Genomic DNA, 18,780 nt, shown 5'->3' with positions numbered 1-18,780 from the left:
GGGGGGGGGGGAGAATCTATTGTCACTGGGGGTAGGGGGGGGAGAATCTATTGTCACTGGGGGTAGGGGGGGGGAGAATCTATTGTCACTGGGGGTAGGGGGGGGGATCTATTGTCACTGGGGGTAGGGGGGGTTCTATTGTCACTGGGGGTAGGATCTATTGTCACTGGGGGTAGGGGGGGGGTCTATTGTCACTGGGGGTAGGGGGGGATCTATTGTCACTGGGGGTAGAGGGGGGTCTATTGTCACTGGGGGTAGGGGGGGATCTATTGTCACTGGGGGTAGGGGGGGATCTATTGTCACTGGGGGTAGGGGGGGGATCTATTGTCACTGGGGGTAGGGGGGATCTATTGTCACTGGGGGTAGGGGGGATCTATTGTCACTGGGGGTAGGGGGGGATCTATTGTCACTGGGGGTAGGGGGGGGGATCTATTGTCACTGGGGGTAGGGGGGGGATCTATTGTCACTGGGGGTAGGGGGGGATCTATTGTCACTTGGTGTAGGGGGGGATCTATTGTTTCGGATTGGTACTGGGAGGTGGGTAGAGACAAGTGATGGAATTCGGTAGGTAGGGGGTGGAAAGAGACAGTTTGGGGAGTGTTATACCTGCACCTCTTCTTTGCCAGTTAGTAATTGAATAGCAGACAAGGATTAGAGAGTAACAATCAGAGCTGATCAGAATATGAATAGTAGAGTCCCCTCTGCAGCCATTTCTCCCCCAGTATAGTCCAGACACATTGCAGGGACTGAGCCCCTCATACATCACTTCTATCCCTCCAGTGATATGACAGCACTGCGCTGTGTGAAGGAAAGTGACAGGCAGCTCTTCCCATCCATGGATCAGGCTCCCATCCCTACCAGACAATGCCGGCCATACACTGTCCCAGGCCAGGATTACCGGATTACAGCCGGCTCTACTCACCGATCACCTCCCGTCCACCATCCTCCTCCGAACCTCCACTCTCTACACACACACCGCACCCACTGCACGAGTCTGCCTGCCACATATGGCCACACCTTCTATGGGCAGGCCCACTGTCCGATGCCGCCCACTCCTATTCAAACCTACATAGAAGTTCCCCGCCTTCTGTGAGAAACCACGCCCCCGGGCCATCCATCAACTCGTTTCAAAACAAACCCCGCCCACCGGCACATTCCAGGACGAGCATCTCTGAGATAGGACCGGTGTTGTGCCGAGAATGGCTCCCCGTCCAAATCTGTTCCCCCGGCTCTCGGCTCAGATCGGAACTCCGCCTGTCCAGCCCCCTGTACTGCGGCTCCTCCTCCTCTACCCCGAATGCAAATCACACTTCTACAGTCCCCGCCCCCCGCGCGTCCCATGTAAAATATTATTAGTCCAGCCACACACACACATTATTTTTTTTTTTTTTGCAATAAATTTTTATTGAAGTATACAGAAAAATACATCTGATAGCCAAAGTGTCAGAAACCGTTTTGACAAAGTATGACAGTACAACTTTTGAAAACATGAAGTAGCTACAATGTGTTATTTATACTAAATCCAACAATTCACAAAACATCTTGAGAAATAATAGGTTGTATACCAAAGGTGGTGCATGCAAATATGTCGTTTATCAAACGGGTGGAGGGGAGGGGGTGACTCCACCCGGACACCCCGACAGGGAGCTGGACTGTGTCCGTGCGGAGGCAGACCAAACCCCCCACCATAGATTCCAGTTAGATTTTTTTACGGCTTGTTAACCTAAACATAGGTCAAAGGAAGCGACATTGAATCTGAATATGAAAAAGAACAGCCTCAGCTACGTTAGAAGGGCTAAACAGCATAACAAAATCTAACAACCTGTGAGACTCAGTAATGTGAACCTTGAGATACATAAGTGTAACAACAGCCTGAGACCACCGGGAGCAATCTCCGCAGTTTATCTTGTAGCCTAATGGGTGGGGTAGAACAACTATACTGTCGTCTGTAAGTATAGAGAAAATCTTTTCAGAAGCAAGTTCTCTTGTGAAAAGGGAATCTAGATCTCTCCTCTGGGAGTAATGAGGCTCTCCGGAGTTCTAAGGCCAGGGATCTATCATAGGAGGGAGCGGAAATAGAGATATAAGGGGAAAGGATAAAGGAAGGGAAATATAAGAAAGATATAGGAAGTCTGTCCGTCGACTCCGCACCCTCTACCCACTATGATGTGTGAGAGATTTATATTCAGGGGTAGAAAGGAAGTGGAACCAACAAGCCCAGGTAGAAGTGAATTTTTCTGGTTGGTCATGGGTTTGATGAATCAAGTCCTCCATTTCCGCTGTTTTGCGGACTCTCGCCAGCCATTCTACAATCGTGGGTGGATCGGAGTTGCGCCATTTGGTCGGTACACATAGTTTGGCTGCATTTATCATGTGCATTGATAATGAGCGAAAGTATTGTTTTTTGGGGATAGAGGGCAAGCCTAATAGAAATTGTGAAGGTCGGAAGGCCAAGTCAAAGGTGGTAACCTGCTTAATCACCCTGTGGACTTCTTTCCAAAACGGTTGCAATTTGGGGCAGGACCACCATATATGTAAGAATGATCCCATTCCGTCTAAGCAGCGCCAGCACTGGGGGGAGAGGTGTGGAACAAAACGTTGTATCTGGAGAGGTGTTCTGTACCATCGTGAGATTATTTTAAATGCGTTCTCCTGTGTGTGAGCGTTCAGGGTCCCTTTATGAGCCATCTTGAATATAGTTTCCCAATCTTCTACAGAAAAGGACTGGGACAAGTCATCTTCCCATTTTTGTCTCAGTCTATCGGAAGCTGACTTAAGAGGTGATAATAGTAGCGCATAGATCTGTGAAGTGAGGTGACGTTGTGGTTCTGTCATCGTACATAGTTGTTCGAATGGAGTTAACGGGCGAGACCACTGAGAAGGGGATGGAGCCGTCTGGAGGAAGTGTCACAATTGAATGTATGACCAAAAGGGGATAAAAGTCGTCTGTGCCATCGCTACTAAGGATTCGTATGATTTCAGTTTATCCCCCACATAAACGTGTCGAACTTGCAGAGGATCCTGAGGGCAAACATCTTTCAAGAAGTTTGTGTCCAAACCTGGGACAAAGTCAGGGTTTCCTCTTAAAGGTGTTAAGGGGCTGTAAAGGGAGGACACCGCATATTTTGTGAAGCTTTCCTTGGATGCGGTTAACGTGGGACAAATCAGGGGATGGTTTTGTATGGCGAGCGGTATGTGTTTCGTATGTATCCAAGGAAGTGACCCCAGCAGCGATGGGATTAAGGATTTTTCAAGTTGCACCCAATCCTTCCCCTGAGCTTGTAAGTTTCAATCGAGGACCCTGGTGAGATGGCTAGAGAGGTAGTATTTATAAATGTCTGGAAGACCCAAACCTCCCTCGTTCTTAGGGGCGGTGAGTTTCAAGAAACTAAGTCGGGGAGATGCCTGTCTCCAAATAAACGAAGTGCAAAGTCTACGCAGGGAAGCAAAGAACATGTTCGGGACTGTAATGGGAAGAGCCTGTAAGAAGTATAACACCCTAGGAAGGATATTCATTTTGATTATAGCTACTCTCCCGAACCAAGAAAACAACCCTCCCGACCACTTGGAAAGATCTTTGGTAATAGACCGGAGTAGCGGTAAAAAGTTAGAGGCATACCAATCTTGGATAGACGTTGTAAGGTGAATGCCCAGGTATTTGATTTCATGTGTACTCCAAATGAATGGGAATTTAGCTTTGCATTGGTCACAGGTCTCTTTTGAGAGAGTCAGGTTAAGAGCAGTGGACTTCGAATAATTAATTTGGAGGTTGGACAGGATATGATAATGTTGCAGTGTGGAAAGCAGGGCAGGGATAGTGGACAGGGGGTCCGTTAAAAACAAGAGAATAATGGCTGCAAAGGCCGCTGTTTTAAACTAACGGTGGTGTATTTGGATCCCTTTAATGGCCTGGTTCGCTCTAATGCAGTTGAGGAGGGGTTCAAGTGTAAGAATAAAAATTAGTGGGGAGAGCGGACAGCCCTGACGGGTACCATTTGCGATGGGGAAGGCGTTTGACAGGTGGCCATTCACTCTCACTTTAGCTGTGGGGTTAGAGTAAAGGGTCTTGATCAAGTTTAACATCGATGGTGGCAAGCCCAGGGATTCTAACGTTTGAAACATAAAGTCCCAGGCCACCCTGTCAAACGCCTTCTCCGCATCGAGGGACAGAAAAAACCCCGGGAGTCCCTGGGATTGCAGCCAATGGTGGATATTGAGAGCCTTGATTGTGTTGTCCCTCGCTTCCCTGCCGGGTATGAAGCCAACCTGGTCTAGATTAATGGATTGAGGGAGCAAGGGGAGTAATCTGTTGGCCAAAATTTTTGCGAACCATTTTAAATCAACATTAAGTAGGGAAATCGGACGATAGGATTTTGGAGAAAGGATATATTTACGTTTAATCTGTTTTCCCAAAAATTCCAACATGTCCTGTCTGGCCTGGATCAGCAGGGTTAGGGATTGTAGAGCCTGGGTCTGTTTGTGTGCTTTCTCAAGATTAGAGATTTTGGCCAATAGATCACTGAATTGTTTTTGCCTGGCTTTTCTACGTTGGGACATTTCTGCTATGAGTATACCTCTAATCACACATTTGTGGGCTTCCCAATTGGTCAGAGGGGAAGTGTCCGTGGGTTTATTGTCTTCAAAGAATTGTTGGATGCCTGTTTTGATTTTATCAAGTGTAGCCATGTCTGTGAGTAGGGAGGGGTCTAGACGCCAAATCGCGGGTGTGGGCGGGTTGTCAGAGGTAGATATGGACATAGAGATCGGGTGGTGGTCGGAGAGAATTTGAGGGTCGATCGAGGCATGGTGAAGTGAATGGAGATCTTTTTGAGACAGAAAGAAGTAATCTATACGGGAATATTTATTGTGCGGGGGGGAAAAGAACGTGTAGTCTCTGGAATCGGGGTGTAGGGTCCTCCACGTATCATGTAACAATAGGTCTTGTAACTGGGTCTTGATGGAGCGCAAAGCCGCGTAGGGGATAGTTGATTTCCCTGTCGACGTATCAAGGACGGGGTTCAGCGGAGTGTTGAAGTCACCTCCAAGAATTAGGGTACCCTCTACAAAGGGGGTCAAAGCTTGGGTAATAGACTTAAAAAATGAGACCTGCTTTGAGTTCGGTGCTTATATGTTCGCTATGGTATACGTGGTGTGCCCTATTTTGCCCTTCAGGAAGAGGTATCTACCTCTTGGATCTGCTAGTTTGTCTAGAAGAATGAATTTGCATCGTGATGCAATGAGTATGGAAACCCCCTTTGACTTGGCCTCCGGATTTGTGGCGTGAAACACCACCGGGAAGTATCTAGAATGTAGTTTCGGAATTGCATTTGACCTGAAATGCGTTTCTTGAACGAGTAGGAAATCAGGGTGAGATTTTTGCATTTGGAGTAGCATTTGTCTCCGTTTTTCAGGTAAGTTTAGACCTCGAGCATTAAGGGACGTGAATGTGAGTTTGGGCCTGGCGGGAGTCGGCATCTTGCGCTGCTACAAATTGTCAAAGGAGGAGCACTTAGATTTAATGAAAACCAGGAAGAACACTAGGGTACGGAGTCAAAGGACAGAGGGATCCCCAAGGCAGAAATAGACAGACTGGGAGCCGAGAAGGAGAGGGGCGGGATCCAAAACAGGGAAGAGAGAGGGAAAAGGGATGGGTGAAGTTGTAAACACCGACTGTAGGGACGTACCTACTGCCCCTCCTAAATATTTACAATAAGTCGGTATAGATTGGGTGAACTGCACGAAGAGAGCTACTTTTTAGTGTTAGTGTTCGAATCGTGTCAGTTCACCTTGTGGGAGGTGGGAGTACCGCGAGGAAAGTGTATCTAAGAACCACCATCGGACCTACGACCTATATTTAATGTAAAGGCACGATAGCACATTGCTTGGGGATTTAGCCATGTATAGATCAGCAACCTATGGTAGCAACAGGGACGGACACAGAACGGCTAATTAGCCAGCAGGGCAGTATGTAGGGAATAAGAAGCTGATAATAGTTCCCTTGCGTTGGAGGTCATTATAATATTACATAAGAGGTCGAATGCAAAACCTTAAAAAGCACTATAACAGACGGAACATATGCAGACAGTATTAGTCATCCATCAAGGAAATAGGGGAGCATTTGGGAGCATCAGAAACTGTGCGTATCTTGCTCCCATGCCAGGGCGGGTGATCACTGAAGCGTCAGGAGTTCCCAGCAAACAGTAGGTAGATGGTTCGTGATCAATGTCGCTCCTGGCATAACGAACAAAACCCGACAGTTAAGCTTAGAAGGCACACTGAATCGTAAGTGTAGTCACATTACACAGGGGCAACATAGAGAGCAAAAGCATGAAAAAATAAAAATAAAAAGAAAAATCATTAGAAAACCTTGACCATTGGTTACCCCTCCTCCCCCATGAAGCATAGTAGTAGTCCTATAGACGTAGCGTCTTGCTGCTGGAGACCTCCTTCCCTATGCATAGGCAGTCTAGAACATACTCACAGGAACGTATGTCGTTGATCGAAGAGTTCTAAGGCTCCGTCAAACCGAACAGAGGAGTGTCGTATGCGTCCGAGCGACGGGAACCTACAGGTATGGTATAGGTGGTACGACTTAAGCGTCGGATCGTGGTTCGTCCGCTCGACTATTAGAGGTAGAGAAAAAAAACCGGGAAACACAGTAACATACACTGGACAATGTCAATGATGAACGAACAAGAAAAACTTGAAGAAAGCCGACCGAACGAGTAGCCATGCTCGCAGAAACAGATCAATGCGTCGGGCCTGGGTCAAAGGAGTTGAACTGTAGTCTCACCTAACGATCCCTTCGCGCGCGGCGCGGTGTCGGGCCGGATGGAGATCTGCGATCGTGTTGCCGTTGGTGAGCCTGATTTCTGTCGCTCAGAATCGGAGATGGGGAACGTCGTCTTCTGTAGGAAACCTCCGACACTTCCATCCGTTCGTCCCTGACTCGATGTTGTGGCCTGGAGCGGGCAAAGTCCGCGTACCAATTAGGGAGCTCGACAAACGGGAGATCCAAGGAGTGGCAGAAGTCGTCTAGATCTTCCGGGACCTTCAGTATGGCAGTGCGATCGTGATAGGTAGCCTGTAGGCCGAATGGAAATTTCCACTTGTAGGGAATACCTTTTTGTCTGAGAACGTCTAACAACGGACGTAAATCCCTGCGATTTTTCAGGGTGATGGCTGACAGATCTTGAAATATATGGATGATATGGCCATCATAGGTGATGTCATCTTTTGCTCTGGCCTGACGTAGAATTTCTTCCTTTATGGCATAGTCTACAAGGCAGCAGATGATATCCCTGGGCAGATCGTTATCTCTGCCCCGGGGCCTAAGCACTCTGTGGATTCTCTCCATGACTAAAGGCGTCTGTGGGGGTCTGTCCAATATGCCATTAAAAATGGTTGTCACAGTTTGCGATAGTTGTTCACTACTCACTGTTTCAGGCAGGCCTCGTACCCTCAGGTTGTGTCTCCTACCCCGATTGTCGAGGTCTTCGACGTGTCTTTGGAGATCCCTGAGGTATAAACTGTGTGTGGTGGTCTTCCGATCCAGGTCTCTTAGGATTCCTTGATGGCGGTCAGTAGTTTTTTCCACCGCATGTACTCTGCCCGCTATCTCCTGGAGTTCCTGGCGCAGGTCAGATATTGCCGCCGTAAGAGTGTCCTTGATATCTGAGGCGACTGCCCTGAGGTCCGCTAAGCACAACGGCTGAGATGCTGGAGGATTGGATGGCAGGGGCAGTCGTGTGGGGTTGTGTTCTGAGGGAGCGAGGACAATAGTATCATTGTTCCTCACCGCGTGAGAGGAGCCCTCCGCCATATTGGGCCTCTGTGTGCGGAACATCTCCTGGATGTTGTAGGTCGCACGATTGCCTGGGCCCCTCAGGGACCTGGAGCGGGAGCCCGAAGTGCCACGGGAAGAAGTCCCCATTTGTAGAACAGTAAAAGAACGCCGCTCGGCAGGGAAAGGCAGAAGAATAGGCCGTGGTCCGATGGAGCTGTGGAGTTAGGCAGCCATCTTCCTCAGCCGGCAAGCCACGCCCCGCCACACACATTATATTATATATATATATATATATATATATATATATATATATATATATATATATATATATATATATATATATATATATAATGTGTGTAGTACAATATTATTACTCTTTCCACATTTTATATATATATATATATATATATATATATATATATATCTCCCTCTCTCTCTCTCTCTCTCTCTCTCTCTCTCTTTATATATATATATATATAATATCTATATGTGTTTATATATATATATATATATATCCCTCCTAATATTTAATATTATTTATTGATATCCCTTCTATTATTTTTAGACACTGGAAATTCTCCTGGCAGTCCCGATTATTATTATTATTACTACTCCTACCACCTATTAAATATCTATCAGTATACACATCATCATTATCGTCTCTTCCTATTATTTTATATAATTTTTTATTGCCCCTCCTATTAATTTATTTATTATTACACCTCCTATTTTTGATATTTATTGTTAACCCTTCTCTTATTTTACATTATTATTACACCTCCTATTATTTTATCTAATTTATTATTACCCCTCCCAGTGGCAGTTGGTGCTGAATTTTTTTTTGGGGGGGGGGGGGGGGGGCGCAAACAAACGGAAAAATTCACAAAAAAATATCAATTCCAGCCTCACTCTGCCATCAATTGCTGCCACTGTGCTCATCAATTGCTACCACTGTGCCCATCAATTGCTGCCACTGTGCTATCAAACGCAGCCACAGTGTACATCTGTTTCTCCAACTGCTCTAATCTTTGTATAAATCATCCTCGCTCTTCTTTCTTACCCCAGACCCTTTCTGTCCAGGGGAAGCAGAATTTGATAGACTATTGCTATCGGATTTGGTTCCCCCTCCCAATAGCTTCCACGGCATTTCTAGGGTTAAAAACACTTGTATATGTGGCCTCCAGCGTGGACAAAGCTGGCTTTTTTTTGCAGCTAAGTGGCACATAATGTGCTAGTATGCAATGCTCCAGCTATTCTAATATCTACAGCTATTTCTGAAGCTGAACATGAAAACAAAATTATTCTAAAGTATTAAACTTTATACCAGTATAAAAAATCCCTCATAGATAGAAATTCATAATGTGTTTATTGTTTTGCTGCATTGATACAACAGTGACGACAGATTTTACCTGTACCAATAAAGTGATACAATGAACAATTTTTTACAACATATCTCTCTGAACCTACTGAAACGGAACTGACGTTAATTGTTATGTAATTAAATATATTAGGGCTGAAACGATTAATCACTTAACAACCACCCCATAGCCGAATGACCGCTACAGGGCGGTTTCTTAACTCTGAGAGTCCGTCATATGACGTCATCCCAGAATTCCGCTCTCGCTCGCCCCCTGGGGAGTGCACTCGAGAGCATCCATGACCGCCGGGTCGCATCACAGTAAATGGCCGCTCATCGCGGCCGTTTACCACGTGATCGCTCCGTCAAATGATGGAGTGATCACTTGTAAACAAACCGGCGTCATGTTATGACACCGGTTCCTCCCTCCCCTCTCTGTACCGATCGGTACAGCGGAGGGGGAAGAGATCGGTGTCAGCAGCGCTGTGGGCTGCATCTGCAGTGCCCACATTGCTGCTCACTGAATTTAACCCCTCAATTCCCTGCCAATACTCTGCAATACCCGCCAATACTCTGCAATACCAGCTAATACTCTGCAATACCCGCCAATACTCTGCAATACCCGCCAATACTCTCCATTACTCTACAATACCCGCTAATACTCTGCAATACCAGCCAATACTCTGCAATACCCACCAATACTCTGCCAATACCCACCAATACTCTGCCAATACCCGCCAATACTCTGCAGTACCCGCCAATACTCTGCAGTACAATACCAGCCAATACTCTGCAATACCCTGACAATACTCTGCAATACCCTGACAATACTCAGCAATACCCTGACAATACTCTGCCATAAATTGCCATACCCGGAGATACCCAGCCATACTCGGAGATACCCTGCCATACCCAGCCATGCTCGGTGATACCCTGCAATACCCAGCCATAGAGGTCCCCCCCCGCCACCCTCCGGTGCTTCTACCAACTTGCCAATACGATCAAAGCCAGAATCTTTTTTTTTTTTTTTTTTTTTATTTCAGGCTTCCCAGCCTAGAGGTATGATGCAGAGTCTTATTGACCCCATATCTCACTGTAAAGAGGACCTGTCATGCCATATTCCAAGGGATGTTTACATTCCTTGTAATAGGAATAAAAGTGACCAAAAAATTTATTTTTGGGGAAAAAAATGTCAAACTAAAATAAATAAAGTAAAATGATCAATAAATTTAAAGCGCCCCTGTCCCCATGTGCTCGCATGCAGAAGCAAACGCATATGTAAGTCCCGCCCACATATGAAAACGGTGAGGTATCACTGCGAACGTTAGAGCGAGAGAAATAATTCTAGCCCTAGACCTCCTCTGTAACTCAAAACATGTAACCAGTAAAAAAATGTAAAGCGTCGCCTATGGGGATTTTTAAGTAGCGACGTTCGTTTGGCGCCATTCCACAAGCTTGTGCAATTTTGAAGAGTGACATGTTAGGTATCTATTTACTCGGCATAACTTCAACTTTCACATTATGCAAAAACTGGGCTGACTTTACCTTTTTGTTTTTTTTTAAGCACAAAACAGTTTTTTTTCCAAAAAAAACGCGTTCGAAAAATTGCTGCGCAAATAACGTGTGAGATAAAAAGTTGCAATGACCACCATTGTATTCTCCAGGGTGTTTGCTAAAAAAAACATATATAATGTTTTGGGGTTCTATGTAATTTTCTAGCAAATAAATGATGATTTTTACATATAGGATAGAAATGTCAGAATTGTCCTGGGTGCTCCAGAATGCCTGATGGCGCTCCACTGTATGTGGCCACGCTGTGTAAAAGTCTCACACATGTGGTATTGCCATACTCGGGAGTAATAGCAGAATGTGTTTTGGGGTGTAATTTGTGGTATGCATATGCTGTGTGTGAGAAAGTGAGAAATAAACTGATACTATGACAATTTTGTGAAAAAAAAAAAAAGTAAAAAAAATCTTGATTGTGCAAAGAATTGTGGGAAAAAATTACAACTTCAAAAAACTCATCATGCCTCTTACTAAATACCTTGGAATGTCTTCTATCCAAAAAGGGGTCATTTGGGGGGTATTTGTACTTTTCTGGCATGTTAGGGTCTCAAGAATTCAAATAGGCTGTCAGTCCTTCAGGTGTGATCAATTTTCAGATATTGGCACCATAGCTTGTGGACTCTATAACTTTCACAAAGACCAAATAATATCCACCAATTTGTACTTATTTTTACCAAAGATATGTAGTGGTATAAATTTTGGTGTAAATTTATGAAGAAAAATTACTAATCTGCTAAATTTTATAACAGAAACCAAGAAAAATTCATTTTTTTACCGAATTTTCGGTCTTTTTTCTTTTATAGCACAAAAAATAAAAAACCCAGCGGTGATTAAATACCACCAAAAGAAAGCTCTATTGTGTGAAAAAAGGACAAACATTTCATATGGGTACAGTGTTGCATGACTGAGTAATTGTCATTCAAAATGTGAGCGCACCAAAAGCTGAAAATTGGTCTGGTTATTAAGGGTGTTTAAGTGCCCAGTGGTCAAGTGGTTAATCGATAAAATCAATAATAATCGATAATGAAAATTGTTGTCAACGATTTTCATTATCGATTAGTTGGTCTGCTAATGGCACGCACCATCTTCCCTCCCTTTCAGTCCCGCGTCTGTCCGAGTGTTACAATCCCCTGTGTAAAAGGCCGGCGCCACTGTATACCTCTCATAACGGCTCTCATGTGACCAGGCACGTCCGCCTCTCTCCTCCTCTCTCTGCTGATGTCAGCGTGGTATTCTCAGCCCCACTCGCTTTGTTAACTTGAGGGAGAAGAGAGAGAGAGAGAGGAGAGAAGCAGCCGGTGACCGGTCACGTGAGCGCCGAGCTGCAATAAGGTAGCAGCTAGCTTTTAAAATATAGTGCAAAGAATTCATCTTGGTATTTATGGGAGAACAAGTGCCCCAATCACTGGTGTTCTGGGGGGGAAGTGCCCCATCATTGCCCCATCATTGCTGTTCCTTGGGGGGGAATAGTGTCCCATCATTGGTGTTCCTGGGGGGGGGGATAGTGCCCCATCATTGGTGTTCCTGGGGGGGGAATAGTGCCCCATCATTGGTGTTCCTGGGGAGAGAATAGTGCCGCATCATTGGTGTTCCGGGGGGGATAGTACCCCATTATTGGTGTTTCTGGGGGAGTTTGGCCCATCTTTGGCGTTCCTGGGGGGAAGTAGTGCCCCATCATTGGTGTTCCTGGGGAGGAATAGTGCCCCATCATTGGTGTTCCTGGGGGGAGAATAGTGCCCCATCATTGGTGTTCTGGGGGGAATAGTGCCCCATCATTGGTGTTCCTCGGGGGTGACTATTGCCCCATCATTGGTGTTCCTGGGGGGATAGTGCCCCATCATTGCTGTTCCCGGGGAGGTAGTGCCCCATCATTGCTGTTCCTGGGGGGGGATAGTGCCTCATCATTGGTGTTCCTGGGGGAGGATAGTGCCCAATCATTGGTGTTCCGGGGGGGGGGGGTAGTGCCCCATCATTGGTGTTCCTGGGGGGAATAGTGCCCCATCATTGGTGTACCTGGGGGGGAATAGTGCCCCATCATTGCTGTTCCTGGGGAGGGGGAATAGTGCCCCATCATTGCTGTTCCTGGGGGGGGGGGAATATTGTCCCATCATTGGTGTTCCTGGTGGGGGGGGAATAGCACCCCATCATTTGTGTCAGTTTGAGGAATACACAGACCTCTCCCACCCACACTCTGGTCCAGAGCCGCCACCACTCCTTCCCACAGTCCAGTCCGGTTCCTCCTCCAGCCTGCTTTGGTCCGCTCCCTTACCCCAGCCCACTCCCCCCCTTTTGGGTCTGGTTCTTTGTCCCACCAAACTCCCTTTCTATCACAACCCCCTCTGGTCTGGTTCCTCTCCCACATGCCTCTCTTCCAAACACCCTCCCAACCTACTCCCTCTAACGCATGGGTCTTCAAACTATGGCCCTCCAGTTGTTCAGGAACTACAATTCCCATCATGCCTAGTCATGTCTGTGAATGTCAGAGTTTTACAATGCCTCATGGGATGTGTAGTTTTGCAACAGCTGGAGGGCCGTAGTTTGAGGATCCCTGCTCTAACGCCTGGTCTCAAAACTAGCCAACTCCCTCCCACCCTCCAGTACAGTCCCCTCTCCCATTTAGGGTCAGCCCCCTCACTGCATTGTCAGTATGAATGAGGAATTTACTTTAATAATTATGTTGTGATGCAGTTTGAGTGTAACACTGTTTTGTCATTATTTTAAATAAACAATTTTTTTTTAAAAGATTGTATCCGATTAATCGAAAAAATAATCGTCCGATTAATCGATTATGAAAATAATTGTTAGTTGCAGCTCTAAAATATATTAATATATCTTCTATTTTATCTATTATTTCTCTTTAATTTTATATTGCATACCTGTTTATAAATCTATCCCAGTCATACGTGTGATGCTATTAGGTTTCCCACATTTCCCATAGTTCATGGTACATGTATACATTTAATGTGGTAATATAGACTGGATGAGTGTGTTTACCTGTTTTTTGGTCTCTTTCTGTCCCGGAAGTAGGAAACTCTTGATGTCATAATAATTTTTCCAAGCTTTTTATGTCCTCCTATGATTGCTATCCACTAGCAGCCCACACGCACTAGTGATTTTTAGACTCCAGTGGCGGTGCGTCCATAAGGGCACACAGGCACCTCCCCCTCTCTCCTGCCACCACCTCTAGCACCAATAGACAGATTGATGCAATGGTTGAATCTATCTATGGCCGCCACTGTCACCCCCTATTGAGGCTCCCGGACCCTTTTCGGGTGCAGGGCGCCTGAATTACAGCAGAGGGAGGTGGTTTTGAAGCACCTGAGTAGAGCCATAGGCTCCAACAGGCGTAAAAAAACATGACCTGCGAGAGCCATGCTGGGCGCTCGCTGGTCACTCAGCTGTGTTAGGAAAGCGAATATTCTTTTGCTTCCCTAACACTAAATCGCCTCTCTCCGCCAATCAGGTGCTCTGATCTGTTACCCATCACCTTATTAGTTGAAACGACAGGTGCTGTGATTGGCTGCCTATCAGGCGTCCAATCATAGCAGAGGAACGGGAAGAGAGGACGGAAGAAGACATCGAGGAGCTGTCCCACCGAGATAGGTAAGTACAGCCGGTTTGTCGGCGGGGGGACACACTGGCATCATTTGATATGGCACACTGACAGCAATTGATGGGCACAGTGGCTGCGTTTGATGGGCACAGTGAGGCAGTAATGGATGGTCACAGTGAAGCTGCAGTGGATGGGCACAGTTAAGCTGCACTGGATGGGCACAGTGAGGCTGCAATGGATGGGCAGGTGGTCTGACTCCTTTTTCCGAGACCTCCGCGCTCCTCCAAGTCCAATCACGTACACACGTTTGCAGGCAACATAGCAAGGGGCGGGGCCAGAGCATCAGTGGAGCTCAAGGCCCCGGCCACCTGCGGCCCGCACCTTGACACTGGGACTGGTTGCTGCACTGTGTGTGCGTGCTGCTGAGCAGATGCAGGCTGATGTCTCTCTGTACCAGACCGAGTGTGTGATTTTCAGTGCCGATTTGCGGACAGTGCATGGGCTTAAAGGGAAGCTCTGCTTTGAGCCCCAAACAGTGAAAGGACACTGGGCAGCTGCCCCGTTTGCCCTACGGTAAAGACGGCCCTGCCCAGGCCAAGCACACAAGCCTAGGCTGGTTTTCTGTTGAATACTGATGTAAGGGAGAACTCCACTGGGAAGACTGAGGTAAGAGAGAAATTCGCAGGGAACACAGATGTAAGGGAGAACTCCGCAGGGAACACTGATGTAAGGGAGAACTCCGCTGGGAACACTGATGTAAGAGAGAACTCCACAGGGAACACTGATGTAAGGGAGAACTCCGCAGGGAACACTAAGGTAAGAGAGAATGCCGCAGGTAACACTGATGTAAGGGAGAACTCCTCAGGGAACACTGATGTAAGGGAAAACTCCGCAGAGAACACTGATGTAAGGAAGAACTCCGCTGGCTACACTCATGTAATGTAGAAAACTGGAAGGGTAATAATTAATAATGTAAAATAATAGGGGGGTTAACAATAAATATTATAAAATAATAGGTGGGCTAAGTATACATAATAAGATAATTGCAAGGTTAACAAGAAATAATATAAAATAATAAGAATGTTAACAATAAATACAATAAAATAATAGGAGAGATAATAATATATAATGTAAAATAATAGGAGGGTTAACAATAAATAATATAAAATAATAGACAGGGGTAAGATAATATAATATGTGGGAGGAGTAATAATAATAATAGGAGAGTCTTCATCCTTCCAGGTGATATTGTTGGACTGATAATGATAACATAATAATAGAGATCGCGGGGAGAACTTCCAGTGTCTATACCAAAATAGGTTTCCCCAGAAATCCGGGGACACGCATGGGGGCAGGGGCGGTAGGAGGATGATTAGCATTCAGGGTAGAGGAGGAGGAGCAGCAGTGCAGAGGGCTGGAGAGGCGGAGTTCTGATCTCAGACGAGAGTCGGGGGGGGGGGGGGCAGATTCCATTGGGAAACCGTTCTCTGCACAACATCGGTTTTGTACCGAGAATGGTTTCCCATCAAAATCCACTTCCCCTGGACAGAAAGGGTCTGGGGTAAGAAAGAAGAGTGAGGATGATTTATACAAAGACTAAAGCAGTCAGAGAAACCATATACAAGTGTTTTTAACCCTACAAATGCCATGGAAGCTATATTGGGAGGGGGAACCAAATCCGATAGCAATAGTCAGCTTGCTATCAAATTCCGCTTCCCCTGGACAGAAAGGGTCTGGGGTAAGAAAGAAGAGCGAGGATGATTTATACAAAGACTAAAACAGTCAGGGAAGCCATATACAAGTGTTTTTAACCCTAGAAATGCCATGGAAGCTGCATTGGGAGGGGGAACCAGATTCGATAGCAATAGTCAGCTTGCTATCAAATTCTGCTTCCCCTGGACAGAAAGGGTCTGGGGTAAGAAAGAAGAGAGAGGATGATTTATACAAAGAGTAGAGTAGTCAGAGAAGCCATATACAAGTGTTTTTAACCCTTGAAATGCTGTGGAAGCTATATTGGGAGGGGGAACCAAATTCAATAGCAATAGTCAGCTTGCTATCAAATTCTGCTTCCCCTGGACAGAAAGGGTCTGGGGTAAGAAGGAAGAGTGAGGATGATTTATACAAAGAGTAGAGCAGTCGGAGAAACTGTGCACTGTGGCTGCGTTTGATGGCACATTGGCGGCAATTGATGGGCACAGTGGCAGCAATTGATGGCACAGTGAGGCTGGAATTGATGATCTTTTTTTCTCAGAATTTTTCAGTTTGTTTGCGCGCCCCCCAAAAATTTTCAGCACCAACTGCCACTGGGAGGGGGTAATAATAAATTAGATGAAATAATAGGAGGTGTAATAATAATGTAAAATAAGAGAAGGGTTAACAATAAATATCAAATAATAGGAGGTGTAATAATAAATAAAATAATAGGAGGGGCAATAAAAAATTATATAAAATAATAGGAAGAGATTATAATGATGATGTGTATACTGATAGATATTTAATAGGTGGTAGGAGTAATAATGATGATAATAATAATAATAATCGGGACTGCCAGGAGAATTTCCAGTGTCTAAAAATAATAGAAGGGATATCAATAAATAATATTAAATATTAGGAGGGGATAAAAATTATGAAGACGTAGGAAGGGTAGGAATAAATTATATATATATTCAGGGTAGAGGAGGAACAGCAGCAGTGCAGAGCGCTTGACAGGCGGAGTTCTGATCTGAGCCAAGAGCCAGGGAGAACAGATTTAGACGGGGAAACCAATCTCGGCAAAACACCGTTCCTCTCAGCTCTCCCCTCAGTAACAGTCCCTCGTCCATCCTCCATAGAGATTTTCAGTACTAAAGATGGCCGACAGGTCATGATGAAACCAATAAATCACTGCATTCAGCTGATCGGGATAGGAGACACCTGTGGCGGGGATCGTTATTACAGCCGGAGAAGACAGAGATTGCCATCTTGTGGCCAAATTCAAGAATAACCATTAAAATCACCCAATACTGTTGAATTAGAAGTAAAATTAATAAAATGATATAAAATTGATATGGGTTTGTGTTATATGACATAGTTGGTGTGAGGCGCATCAGGTCAGGTACGTCAGCGTGAGGCGCTGTGATTGGTCACAGGTTCTTGTTTACTTCAGTCTGAGGCGGTCTCAGGTCACTTCTCCTTAGCGAGTTGACGGAGTGACATTCAGAGAGGATAGCTCCTGCATTTCACTGCGATTTTCACAGACTGACAGCGAATAACTGCAATTTTTATTGATATTTATCGCTATTACTAACCCTTATTATAATATTATTGTTAATATTATAATTTTTTTGCCTTTTTTCAGGTATACAGGCATCCAACACCAAAAGGATGTCTCGGCCTTCACCTCCTGAATCCCGGCGAAGGCGCTCACGTCAGGACGGTGACGAGTCACCAATCGCCCACCGGACGCGATCCAGAGCCCCACATCGGCGGAGACAGGAGGCGTAGCCACCCAGGAACAGGAGCCGTTCGCTAAGACACCGCAACAGGCCTGCTGAACATCTCCCAGCACCGCCACCGGCCATGGAGTCACGTGGCGAGGAGCAGGTAATCTGTATCATCTGTTTTGCAGGGTATGAAGATGGAGAAGACACGACCACTCTGTCCTGCGCTCACCAATTCCACATGGGGTGCATCCAACGGTGGATGGAGCAAAGCGCAACCTGTCCACGGTGCCGGGCTTCTATCCCCATCCCCCAACAGGACCACGGCCATCAGGGGATCAACAATAGGGTTGATGAAAATGGTAATACGTGGTTCATTGACATTGAACAGCAGCTGATCCTCAGGTTTGACTTTCAGGTTAATGAAGATGATAATGAGCATGTGGTAATGTGGCAATGATCCCTATAGAGCAGTGATGGCGAACCTTGGCACCCCAGATGTTTTGGAACTACATTTCCCATGATGCTTTACTACACTGCAGAGTGCATGAGTATCATGGGAAATGTAGTTCCAAAACATCTGGGGTGCCAAGGTTCGCCATCACTGCTATAGAGTAACATGTTTTTTCTTTGTAGACAGCATGCTTGTAGTAGTAATTGTAATTGTTGATGCTTGTAGTAGTTTTATAGTAGTTTAAAAAAATGTATAAATATATATGTATAAATGCATAAGTATAACAGATATTTTCTTTTTATACAGCATGCTTGTAGTAGTAAATGTAATTGTTTATGCTTGTAGTAGTTTTTTAGTAGTTTTGAAAAAACAACCCCCCACAAAAAAAAAACAATTGTATAAATGTATAAATATAATATATATTTTCTTTTTATACAGAATGCTTGTAGTAATTTTATAGTAGTTTAAAAAAATAAAAATACAATTGTATAAATATACGTATATGTATAAATGCATAAGTATAACAAATATTTTCTTTTTTGTACAGCATGCTTGTAGTAGTAATAGTGATTGTTTATGCATGTAGTAGTTTTATAGTAGTTTTGAAAAACAAAAAAAAAACAAAAAAAAAAATGTATAAATATA

At 45.2% G+C, this 18,780-nt stretch overlaps 1 protein-coding gene across 7 annotated transcripts in view; it reads right to left on the bottom strand.

Annotated features, from left to right (window-relative positions):
• PLEKHG3 (pleckstrin homology and RhoGEF domain containing G3) overlaps positions 1–1,031 on the bottom strand; it is a 246,119-nt gene extending 245,088 nt beyond the window's left edge. For all 7 annotated transcript variants that reach the window (XM_077464847.1, XM_077464848.1, XM_077464851.1 and 4 more), the window contains exon 1: positions 923–1,031. The gene's annotated coding sequence lies outside the window, so the exon portion shown is untranslated. The remainder of the gene's footprint in view (positions 1–922) is intronic.
• Between the last annotated feature and the right edge of the window lie 17,749 nt (positions 1,032–18,780).

Source organism: Lithobates pipiens, unplaced genomic scaffold (assembly GCF_037356315.1).
Source record: "Lithobates pipiens isolate NorthernLeopardFrog02 unplaced genomic scaffold, aLitPip1_a1.2 Scaffold_30, whole genome shotgun sequence".
In the NCBI taxonomy this organism is placed as follows: domain Eukaryota; kingdom Metazoa; phylum Chordata; class Amphibia; order Anura; family Ranidae; genus Lithobates; species Lithobates pipiens.
This window is presented reverse-complemented; position numbering and strand designations above follow the sequence as displayed.